We start from the raw sequence: 12,830 nt of genomic DNA on the forward strand, positions 1-12,830 counted from the left end.
AGACAATCAATCATATATGTGTAAATCACTATATACAAAATGCTACATAAGACAAAGAACTACAGGGTGTAGGAGTCACATGACAACCATAACCTCTTCAATGCCCGTGACGAGCTGGTCTCGTCATGGGCCGCGGTTGCGCTGTGCCCATGACGAGACCAGCTCGTCATAAACCCCGCCCGCTAATGAAACGGCCGGCACAGGGCGGGGAAAGGGGCGGGCACTGAAGGGGTTAAGTAGACAGTATAGTTTAATAGTGATTGGTCTGGAGAAACACAAACTCAAAATTAAGAATGTAATACCATGGTTGGGGGTTCTCTTCAATGACCAGAATTGATCTCTGTCCATGTGAAAACACAAGGATAGTGGTATTGGTCAATAGGGACGGCGCTCCTGAAAATATTCACTTGATAAATTATTGGTGCTAGTATTTTTTGTGGTGCTAAAAGGGAGAAGAGAACCACGCACCTCTCCTAATTTTCTGTGGCCTAAGCTACAGTACATGAATTTACACGAATCCCCTAGCACACAACATTTATAACAGGACAGTATTTGCAGTAATATTTTTCAATATACAATCTTCACGCAAATAAAGATGCAAAACTTTAGTCTTTTGTTCTTTTCTTGGTCCTTCATTTAATATCAATAACTGTGATTCAGTCGGAAAGCCAAAGTTAATGCCAGCACGTGTTTTGTCTCCTTCATGTATTTTACATGCGACTTTTTCAAGGCTTCAAGGCTTCTATCAGTACTTATCACCGTGCGGTGTTAATTCCGACCTACACGTTCCTCTGGCGTGGGTAATTTCTCTCTAGAGGAGTTCACTGTGGTTGATATTTCAAACACTCATGTAGACAACGTGTATGTTCATATGATTTCAGTCAGTACCCTCCTCATGCCGGCTTCCTCGAGTACGATTGGTCTGGAGAAACACAAACTCAGAATTAAGAATGTAATAGCATGGTTGGGGGTTCTCTTCAATAACCAGAATTGATCTCTGTCCATGTGAACCCTTTTTGCAACATTGGGATAATCAAAGACTGAGGAAAAACACATAACACTTTAATTTATACCTTGCAGTTTGCATGCAGCTCTTAGATGACAGTTAATACCTCACTGTTCTATGTTAGGATTTTGACTTTATAAACTGCAAGTAACAAAAGGAACTCACTGACAAAAGCAGTAACCCACTAACCTATTTTCATTATGTGCACTTTGTGTTCTGCATGGTACATGTTATTTGCAGTAGGCACATTAACCCACTGCGCTACCTTTCCATGAGTCAAAACTTTCAGTTGACAAAACTCCATCTCTCTCTAGGAAGAACATAAATCACCAGACTTATCATGACATTTTTTTGTTGCCGAAAATTGCTGGAGGCCAGGAAGGAGGCAGCAAGTGCTTTTATAACATAATATACTTGCAAACATGATGCCCTCACCAGAAGTCAGCGCCCTGTGCGGTCACACCGGTCGCACCATCCTAGAGCTGCCATGCTTAAAGGTCCTGTGATCTCAGTGGCTGAGTCACTGTCAGTCTAGGGTGTGCTGCTTCATAGGCCTGCCCGCACGACTGTTGGTGAACTTCAGCATGGATTGTGGTGGACAGGCCTTCAAGGTTAACCCACACTGCCCACTGGTAGGGTTCACCTGCTGGTGCTAAGACACCAGGGCTTCTAAGGTTATATGGGGCCTTCTAAGGTCTAGCACAGGAATGTGCTCCCTCTGGAGATTGGTATGGTACACTGGTCCCCGAGTTCCAAATTAGGCAGCTCTGACCATAGTGCCGCATCCTCTCCCCACTGATCATCATACTGCCCCACTGACAGAAACTCGCACTTCCTTCAACTAGATACCAATTATGACACACTATAAACTACAAGATGTGACTCAACTCAAATTACACACTAGGCAAGAGTAATATTCTGCCTGAAAAAATAAAGTAATAATAACATCCTGGAAAAAGCAAACACTCATAGGGAATGCAAGAGTAAGTAAAGCATGTGAAATGTAAGAAGGAACAACAGGGTTACCTTAACGCTTTAACACTCACTACTCAGAAATCAATTCGTGTTTTTGCCGAAAAAGTTAAGGACATGACAACAGGGCCCAGAAGGGACCAATTTCAATGTCCATTGCTTATATCCTTGCAAAACGTAAGCAGCATGGTTTAAAAAGAACACATCCCCAAACACAGAGGCTGTACACAATTTGTTTTCCAATCCACCCATCAAGCATGTATTGCACTGTACCTCCAGGAATGGTGCCCTTCCCCACCCAGGTAAACTATGTTGTTCAAAGAAAGATGAGAAAACAAAAGTAGCGCTTCACTGGCAAACTCTGTAAAGAGGCGCTAATGTGTTTGGGTGTGAATAAAATAAATCTGACCACTTTGGACTACTCTATCTTGCTTTATGTAGTTGTTTTTCACATGTTGAACCTTTCAGTTCTTGCTGTCCCAAGGCTGCACTTTGGAATAGAAAAATGTCAGAAAAAAACAACATTTCCAGCAAAAGTTTTTCTTCTTTTTTGGATCCATTTCACGGAGGAACAAATAAACGAAAGAAGGAAAGAGATGGTGAGAACTGTTTCTTGAAGTCATGATTTTCAGTAAGTGAGGAGGAGTGAGCCAGAAAGAGAGGAAGGAAGAGTAAGAAAGAGGGGACAGAGCTGGAGAAGTGGTCACTGTCTTTGTCTTCTCTGGGCATGAAGGAAAAGACAGAGTCCTTTTCCTTCTCTGCATGCCCTACTTGTCCCCGAATGGCGATGAACGCCAAGCCTTATCTAAAGGCCTTGGCTATTTCTGCTGTCCTGGGACGTGTGTTTAAAATAAAAAAAATAGGGGAACTGAATCTATTAAATTAAAGAAGCAGGGGTACGCTGTGCCCTGCCGATCCCACACACTTCAACCACTGCTCATAACTCTGGGAGGGTCCCATATGGTATTCTGGTCCTGGAGACATTTTTTTCTGATGTTGACTAATCTTTAGTGAAAAGAGCGTTTTCTCAAAAGATAGTTGATTATATGTTGAAATACTCCAATGTTTCACAACTATTTCCTTCACTTGGTTCAAAACATTGCTGTATGTACTCACAAAAATGAGATCCTTCTTTTCCTCTCTATTCTTATCTGCTAAAAGAGCCTCGCTATGGTTGTTTTGTGCCCTCTTTTTATCCTTCTGAATGAGGTGGAGTGAGTACTCTTACTCAAATATCTTGTCTGTGAGCGTCTTTATTTCTATCCTAAAATCCTGGATGTCCTAGCAGTTTCTTATGATCCTCACAAATTGTCCTATTGGGAAGTTTTATCTCAGAGCGTAAGGATGTGCGTTCTTGAATTACAAAAAGCAGTTTTTGTCAGTTGGCTTGGTGTATAGTTTTGTCAAAAGCTTACCATTGTTAGCGCTGATGGTCACATCTAAGAAAGATACATTTCTACAATTGTGGCTTATGGTGAATGTCAGGCAACTATTTTGGTGTTCAGCCATTGTAGAAATTCTGTGGCCATATCTTCGTTGCCATGCCAGATGGCAAATATATCATATACATAGCCAAACCAAAATCGTAATTCCTGTGCAAAGGGATTGTTGGTCCAAATTTGTAGTCCTCCCTCAGTTTCCATCTAACAAGTTAGTAGGTTCCGGAATTTGTGACTGTGGTTCAGTTCAATCAATACGATCAGACAAGAAATACCTGAAAACAATGATATGTAAAAGTAAAGGCCAGAACAGAAAAAGTTGTATGCCAGCGACAAGGTGCCATCTGATGTGCCCTAGCCACATTGGATCTGGGGTAACCTTTCGAAATAGAACCAACTGCATAGGTTACATTATGCAAGTCACCAGATCAGTACCATCGAGATGCTTCATTCCGATCTCACAACAGAATATGAAAAGCTGTATATCTTCTTAGAAATAACAATGCTATTATTGAACTAGGAGGGAAGCCAATATCTGTCAAATACCTTCATACCAGTATTCAGCAGCAAGTGAATATTGTCTAGACTAAATGACCGCATGGCTGGTTTATTGATTATTTAATCCCAAGATTAGAAAAGTTTAACTAAATAATGGATTGGAAATCCCCGTTTTTCCACTGGACAATCATGTGAGTCCTATGGAAGTGCTCCATTTTTTGCATTTCTGTGGGGCAGTGCTCTGGTAACTGTGGGACACCCATATTTTGCCCATTCTGAGTTGAGATTGTTAACAGGCCCTTCAATCAAGGCTATGCAGTGGTGGGTCCTGGTAACAGCAGGTTAATATTACAGGGGTGCAAGACGTTTAAGCTCTATTGCAGAGAAGAGATTTCCTATTGGCTGTTCGGTGGCCCAAACAGGGGCCGTTCGTTTTCATCATGTATAGAAGCTTAGAGTGTATGGTTTACTGATACTGAGTGAATGGTACATTTGAGCCTGGATCACTGATGCACAAGCTGGTGGCTCTCCTTCATCCGGCTATTGCAGTATATGGTGGACATGCTAGCCTGCACATATTGCTTCCTAAACCCGCCTCCCAGAAAGCACTGGCTTCCACCACCCTCCAGTTTACTTTGTTGACGAAGATCTTAAAGGCCATAGAACAAATTGAGAATGCTGTCTGGAATCAACAACCCAACCTTGACCAGCAGACTTCAGGAAATCATAAAATAAAGTGTGACCCGCTGGTCTAGTGACCTAAATAATCTACTCAACACAACTGTAACACGCATGATCCGTAAACTGGTCACAAATTGTGTGATCCTAGGCAACTAGTTTATTTCATCGCGTCATCTTTTTCTTCATTATCACATGTAAGAGCACTTTCAAATTATGTGAGTTCAGCATCTCTGCTGTACAAAACATCTGTTTTGTTTGAATTAATAGACTAAACTTTTGCTCATACATAATAAGAATATTGCCCACAAACAGGGTACACATGATTCTGGCTCCCCTCTTAGTTCAATAATAGCATTGTCATCTGACTCGAGTCTCACTCCCAGTAATATCATGGTAAATTGGACTGCTCATGTTTATCACCAGTGTCTGCCTTTTAAGATAAGGCAACTGTGACGCTGCTATGTTAAGGGGAACTGGCTAGTTACACATGAACACGTGTGCTCAGGTACAGGCTGCCAATGAGAAACTATAGTTGTGGGCAGCCTGGCAGCTGCATACTGGTAACCTGCCTGTGGCAATTTTAAATTGAAAATTTGACCTGTTAAAATACTCCTTTTGACAGGCCTAAAACATACTTTTGCCTTATAGGCAGTGTGCAGATAAATAAAAGTAGGGCATGTAGAAATTAATGTTGAACAAGTCCTCACAGTGAAATATCCCCAACAACGATTTTCACTTTAGGAAGGCTGGCTGTTGCCACAAGGAATCATTGCGCTACCTTGTTACATTTATTAAATGCTAAATTCGGATTGGTAGCAGCTAGAAAAATACTTTTAATGCTCTTTTGAATTATGATTTAAAATCCTCTAATTGTAAGGTTGGATTTTCAATTAAATTAAAATATTTGCTTTAGAAATTTTTCTGCCTAAAATTACTGGGAGTTTCCCGCTCCCTAGGCAGGTGATGGCTCTTCCACTGGGAAATGTGATTTGGAGCCAGACAGTGTACGAAAAGGCCTGGGTGTAGAGGGAAGTGGGTCTTCCTGACGGGATGGCAGGGGTGGAATTGGGCCCTGCTCTGATTACATTTCAAAAGGACTTACACACACACACATACACACCCACACGCACACGCACACATACACACACACACAGATACTAGCCTTTTGTGTCACTAGTTAGGCTGGAGCCAAACCCAGAGAATTGACCAGAACCAGTTTGAGGATCAAAGGAAGGGAATTACCACACGAACAGGCTAAACTGGACTTTACAATGGCATCCCCAGAATATGAAGGAGAGCAAGACCTTGGACTGTGACATTGTAAAGACCATTGACAGCTAGAAGGACAAACTCCAGGTGGCCTGAACTCTAGCAGGCAGTGGCGGTTGATGCAGAGGGTGTGCTGGAGCGGCCCCCCTCTGGACTCAGTGGGCACAAAGAGAGAATCTGTTTTCAACAGTTCATTCAGAGCGACAGAAACTGTAATTATCTGAACTGACGGATGTGTCAGTTCAAGTGCTTATATTTTCCTAGATCTTTGTGCTGACATCGCAAAGTGCACATGTCAGCCAGCAAAAGCAAGAGGGTTAGCGATGGAGTTCAGAGGATTGTGCTTGTGTGAGTCGCACTTTTAATTGCAGCCCTCTATAGACATGTTGTGCATGCTTCGTGCAGCGCAGCTTGTCTAAAAATAGGGGTCAGGTCTGGCAGTGACACATTTTGAGCAAACCCACCCCCAGAACTAAGAGAAGTCTGGATAGACCCGTTTGAAGACGGATCAATACAGAATAGCTAAGCTTATAATACTTGTGTGAATCGCTTTTTACCTTGAAATCGTACTTTTTTACTTTTGGGGGAAACAAATTGATAATCGGGAAATTAACGTGAATCTGACATGAATCTGATATAGGGCTTTTAAACATTGGACCAGCTTTGTTTTACTTTAATCGCTACATAAGTGCTGCCCAGTTTTAATTATTTGCACATTGCACTTTCACTGCACTCCTCTTCCAGGAGGCAGGACATCAGTTCAGAGTGGCCATCTTTGACTTCCAGCACTCTTGAGGTCGGCAGGCACAAGTATTTAATGTGCCTGCCATCGCGAATGCGCAGCGCAATAGCTAAGTTCACGCTACTTACATGAATCGCTTTTTGCCTTAAAAGCTTACCTTCTATCTTTTTGGAGGGAACAAATTGATAATTGGTGAATGAACTTGAATCTGACATGAATCTGATATAGGGCTTTTAATCGTTAGACCTGCTTTATTTCACTTTAATCGCTACATCATTGCTGCTCACTTTTAATTGTTTGCACATTGCACTTTCACTTCACTGCTCTTCTGAGAGGCAGGACGTCCTTTCAGAGCGGCCATCTTTGATTTTCGGATCTCTAGTGGTCGGCAGGTACAAGTATTTACTGTGCCTGCCACTGCGGAAGCGGGTGCAGCGGGTGCGCCACTGGTGCACCAAAGGCATGCCAAAGACAGGCCCGTCTGCGCCCATCCATGTCCGGAACGCATACAGCGTCAGCCACGCTGCCCAAAGCTGTCAAGGTATTTCCATGACACCTAATGTTTTAAATCACTTATCATTGCTCCCCCAAAATGTAATACCCGCCTAGTGCTTACAAAATGGGAAGGCCCTCTAACCTGCCGTAATTGCAGAATGGAATTTAGGCCCTCAGTTTAACAACCAAGCCCTCAGAACGATGGGTTCTCAACACATCCATTGAATCAGTGCCCGCTCCTTATGTAAACATGCTTAAGATATTCATGCTGTGATTTCTGGTTCTCAACTCTATTTTCTCTTTATCACAGAGTCATAGCTTAAAGAGAGGTGTAACCCGGACATTGTCCAAGCCCTTCCCCCAGGATACACCATCTGTAGACAAGATAGAATGGAGATGCGGAGAGGGGGACTAGCTATCATTTACAGAGACTCATTTCAATGCTCAAACTTTGACCTTCCCTATTTGAAATGGGCAGAAAGCCTTGGTTTCTACTTCAAGCTCAAAGGATCCGTCTCCTTCACAGGACGATTGATATATGGCACCCAGCCCCAATTTCGTTTTTTTTAGAAAACCATGGTGACACATTAGGCCCTCAAATACTTCAGTACTCGAATTTTACCCTTCTGAGAGATTTCAACTTCCATTTAGAGTGTAGAAACAAACCCAGAGTGGGGAACTTCCTTGATACTTTAGAAACTCTTGGGCTCCAGCAGTTGGTGCTGCTTTCTACACACTATACCAGACATATCCTGTATGGAGTATGTTCTAATCTCAATACCCTGACAGTCAAAACATTGTCTCCTCCAGCCTGGACAGATCATATGCTTACTCCATTTAGCATTAAAATTCCTAGTACTAGCCTCTCCCCTACACCCCCAATGTCCATTCCAACAGTGATTCATAAAACGACTAAAATTATAACTAATCCTGACTTAAGCACATGTGAATTAGCATCTAGACCCATTCTATCAGGTAACACTACTGAAGATGCCCAGCATTTCAATTCCTGGATTACTACGGTCAGAGACAAGCTAGCCTCCACAGTCCAACCAAAAAAGAAACACAGTCCCAAGGCCTCAGCCCCTTGGTACACGCAGGCACTAGCTGACCACCATCTTCATTGTAAACAGCAGGAACGGAGGTGTAGAAGAGCTTGTAAAATAAAAGAGCTGTCCCAATTCAGAGCAGCCCTCAAATCCTACCACCTGCAAATCAAATTAGCAAAAAAGCACTATTATTCTAAGCAATTAATAAACGCAGGACAATACTAAAAATCTATTTTCCAAATGGTTGAATCCTTTACATTCTCAAAAGATTTAGATGAAGACATCCCCCTCCCAGAACCTATGTAATCAAATTTCTTTGAAGAAAAAATCAAGGGCCATATGTATGAAAATGTCCATTTGCGATTTCGAAATAGCGATTTTTTGTGAATCGCTATTTGAGAATCGCAAAAGGCTATGTATTTAGAATTTGCATAAGTTTTTTGCAAATCCTACATATTCATTAATTGGGAATCGCAAATTGCGATTCGCAATTAAGGAATACCTCCCCAATCATTCCTATGGGCCAGGAGGCCCATAGGAATGAATGGGAAGACATTCTCAATTTGCGATTCGCAATTAGAGAATCGCAAATTGAGAATGCAATTTCAAGGGTGCCAGGGTGTCAAAAGGACACCCTGTTGCACCCCTGAAATGTGCATGTGTGCACATGTGGCACACATACATGCCCTAAGGGCATGTATGTGAGGCACATGGCACTTTGAAAAATGCTAAAAAGTGCATTTTTCAAAGGAATCGCAAATTACCACCAACCGGAAGTTGGTGGTAAATTGCGATTCCTTACGGCCAAATCGCACTTTTATTGTGCTTCTTACATTGCATTTAAGGAATCACAATTTGCGATTCCTTAAATGCAATCGCAAAATAGTGAATTGCAAAATTTGCGATTCCTTATTTTGCAAGGGGTGTTTTGTGTCATACATTGGACATTGCTGATTTGCGATCGCAAACGTTTGAGATCACAAAATTTCCTTCGTACATATGGCCCCAAAACCCTACTAAAATATTTTAATACGATGCAAACTTCTCTTACAGAGCTGGATCCCTCTTATATGGGGCCATCTCTCCAGGCCTTTCGTAGGATTAGCCTGGAACAGTCACGCCAAGCAATTCTCTCATGTAAATCTGGTTCCCCTTTCGACGCCTGTCCACCTGCTGTTCTGCATGCTATTGTGGATATTATCAATTGAGTTATTAATAATATAATCAATTCCTCACTTGTCTCAGTGGAAGTCCCTGCAGACTGGAAACTTGCTGCAGTCAAACCTCAACAGAAAAAGCAAGTCACAGACCCCTCTACCCTTTTCAATATTCAGCAAATCTCTTTACATCCTACCCTAGGCAAAATTGTTGAAAAACTGGTTAATAAGCATCTAACAACCTTCCTGAAAGAGGCAATCGTTTTGCACCCTTGACAGTCGGGATTTCGGCCTAAACACTCGATGGAATCTGTATTATTGGAATTTGAAGACACCTGAAATCTAGCCCTGGATGGGGGGGCAGAATGCTGTGCTGATCTTATTGGATCTGTCAGCCGCATTCAATACCATCTCCCATGAGATGCTATTACATCTTATGAAAAGCTGTGACGTTTCCCATCTTTATGTAGCCTGACTTCCTCTCTGACCGGAGGCAAATAGCCACTTTAGGGCCCTACCTGTCATCTGTAAGGTCGGTTACTGAATATATAACGTTACAATGCATACCATTACAACGCCTATGTTTACATCGCAATATTTACAATGTGACTACCATTACAGTGCATGTATTTACAACGCAAACCATTACAAAACATGATAATAGGGTTATATAGAAACTACCATTACAATGCATATATTCATAATGCATACTATTATAACACATACCATTACAATGTATAATAAATATCCTATTATAAATGATAGAAAATGTGCTTTTTCTTTTTGTAACCCATCCTCTGGAAAGTGATGCAAGGGAAACAGGGGTTTTGGGTGGGGGAGTCTATTAATACCCAGGTCCTCATTTTAATACTTGTGCATTAATTTTAAAACCTTTGTAATAATTATCTTATATTTAAAAAATTTTTCAAAAACGATATCTGGGAGGAGGAGCTTCGCGCGCATCCAAGATGGTCGCGTGAGCACAGGGCTCCACGGACCCTTGCCGCTCCTCGCAACGTATCCTGACATTATCCTGGATTTGTGGACGGATTCTGGAAGATGATCTTTGGCTGAATCCATAACTCTTCTCAGAACAAAAATCCGACCGGGGAGACCTGAAATACAGCGTCTTGCATTTTGGAGGCCCACCTGGAAGCTGTGCCCGGTGCTTTGGTGAACCGTGGGGCCGGGGAGTAGTTGAACAACAACGGCATCGGAGCCTTGCCAATGACCGCGCACCCACTTTCAGTTTTTCTTTTGCACTTCTGCATGTCCTGATCGAGGAGCTACTTTGCACGGCTGGGGCGTCCTCCGGCCTTGGTACTGGACTGATTTGTGCCTTTTTCTCAACTCTCCCGAGCGGGCTCTCGGACAGTCTGTGTCTGATCTGCTGGTGCCCCTTTGCTATCGGTCCAGGCGGACCCCACCGGTGAGCATCGCCCAACATGGGGGGCAAGGGGGATCCCGAGAAACGGAAGACCAAGACATCCCTGCGTGGAGGACCAGTCCAGAGTGACATCATGGATCGCTATACCCAGGGTAAAGGGACCCCCGGGCCGGCGGGTGCCGTCATGGAGGACTCCGGTGGGGGTCCGTCCGTCCCCACGGAATTGTCGCTGCAGGACGTTATGGGCGCCATCAACGGCATAAGGGAGACCATCGCCCAGCAGTACGAGGCTCTGGCCCGTAAAATTGACACGGTTGCCATTGATGTTACGCTAATCCGGGCGGATCTCTCTAAGACTAACGAGAGGGTTCAATCGCTGGACTTGAGGACATCCACTCTTGTCACGGATGTATCAGACCTCCAGGCAACTCTTGGCGATCTAAAGTCTGCAAACGACGCGATGTCCCGGCGGCAGGAGGATTTCGAAGGTCGGGCACGACGCAATAATATCCGTGTCGTAGGTGTACCGGAGACTTCCAACAATCGTCCGGTGGACCTTATGGTCGAGGATCTCATCCTCAATCATCTTGCTCCTTCAGGCCTGAGCAAGTTCTTCGCCGTGGAGCGTGCCCATCTTGTCCCGGGCGGTAGGCCTCGACCAGGCGCTCCCCCGAGGCCTATCATTGCAAAACTTTTTCATTACAGAGACCGGGATGCGATCTTGCAGGCCTCGAGGGTGCACGGCCCAGTTAAATATGAGAATTCCTCCGTCAACCTCTTCCCGGACTTCACCCAACTCGTTCAGAAACAGAGAATGAGCTTTCTGGGGGTGAAGCGCCGTCTTCGAGATCTGGACATCAAATACTCTATGCTTTTCCCTGCCAGGCTTCGTGTGGAATATGAAGATCGGACTCTCTTTTTTGAACGCCCCGACACAGTGAGTGACTGGTTGGATTCCCTGCCGGAACCGGGAGACCGAACTGGGCGTACTGGCGGTGCCGAGGGCGGTGGGCCTCTGCAGGAATAATTCTTGGTCCTCCACTTTGACATTTCCTTCTGTGCTCAGACAGGTTCTACTTCAATTGTATATTTTGTCTATTAATGTTTCGTCTGGGTGCGGGCGGGGACGGGTCCCTTTCCTCCTCTAGGGTCTTTTTGTAGCATGGGATTGTTAGGGCGACAGGCACACTGCAAGTTGGGGGGGCTGTATAGTCCGCAGGGGTGCAGGGTGGGGGGGGTGGCAATGGTGTGGGGGTGGGAGGGTGGCAGTGGTGGATGGGTTGTGTGTTTTTTCTTTTCAAGGCGGTGTTATTGTTTTCTTTCAGTTTCAGGTGTCTGGCTGCGTGCCCGGGGACTCCAGCTTCTTGTGTGGGGATGGGGGGGGACGGGTTGAAACTGATGTCTTGGAACGTCAACGGATTGGGGGACCGTATCAAACGTGGGGTTGTGTTGCAATATTTGCGTCGATTGGCCCCTGATGTGGTATTTCTTCAAGAGACGCACTTGGTGGGAAATGTATGTCATGCTATGAACAGGGGGGGCTACCGACTGGTCGCTCACTCTGGCTTCACCACTGGCTACAGAGGGGTGGGCATCTTGCTGCGCTCTTCCCTCCCGCTTGAGATTGACAAAGTTACTCTTGATGATAGAGGGCGCTATGCGTCTTTGACTGGGCGGTGGGAGGGGCAAACTCTTTCATTGGTTTCGGTCTATGTTCCCCCGGGCCTCCAGACCTCCACTTTCTCTGATGTGGGTCGTATGTTACTTGAACTTCCTGATAGTCTCCTGATTGTGGGTGGGGATTTTAATTCCGTGATTTCTGGCGAGTTAGATCGTTTCCCTCCCAGGGCCCTCTCTGCCGCCCAGGCGTGGCTCGGCGGGTTCTTGGACACTTTCGGTCTGGTGGACTGCTGGAGGTTGATACATCCGACACAGTCAGTACACATTCCACTCCGGGGCCCACGGGAGTCTCTCCAGACTAGATTATTTTCTAATGCCCGCGGCCCAGACCACCCGGGTCCGGGAGGTTAAGCACCTGGCCCGGGGCATTTCCGATCATTCCCCATTGTGGCTCCTCTTTGATACCGGGATACGATCCGCCGGGCGGATCGCCCCCATTAACCCCTGGTACTTGC

General features: G+C 44.6%; 1 long non-coding RNA gene across 1 annotated transcript in view; it reads right to left on the bottom strand.

Annotated features, from left to right (window-relative positions):
- Window positions 1-344: 344 nt before the first annotated feature.
- The window catches only part of LOC146789546 (uncharacterized), a 67,817-nt gene continuing 55,331 nt past the window's right edge, over window positions 345-12,830 (bottom strand). Inside the window, exon 3 of the long non-coding RNA XR_014969819.1 lies at window positions 345-922. This is a non-coding gene — a long non-coding RNA (uncharacterized LOC146789546). The remainder of the gene's footprint in view (window positions 923-12,830) is intronic.

This window comes from Triturus cristatus, chromosome 10 (assembly GCF_964204655.1).
Source record: "Triturus cristatus chromosome 10, aTriCri1.1, whole genome shotgun sequence".
NCBI classification, from domain to species: domain Eukaryota; kingdom Metazoa; phylum Chordata; class Amphibia; order Caudata; family Salamandridae; genus Triturus; species Triturus cristatus.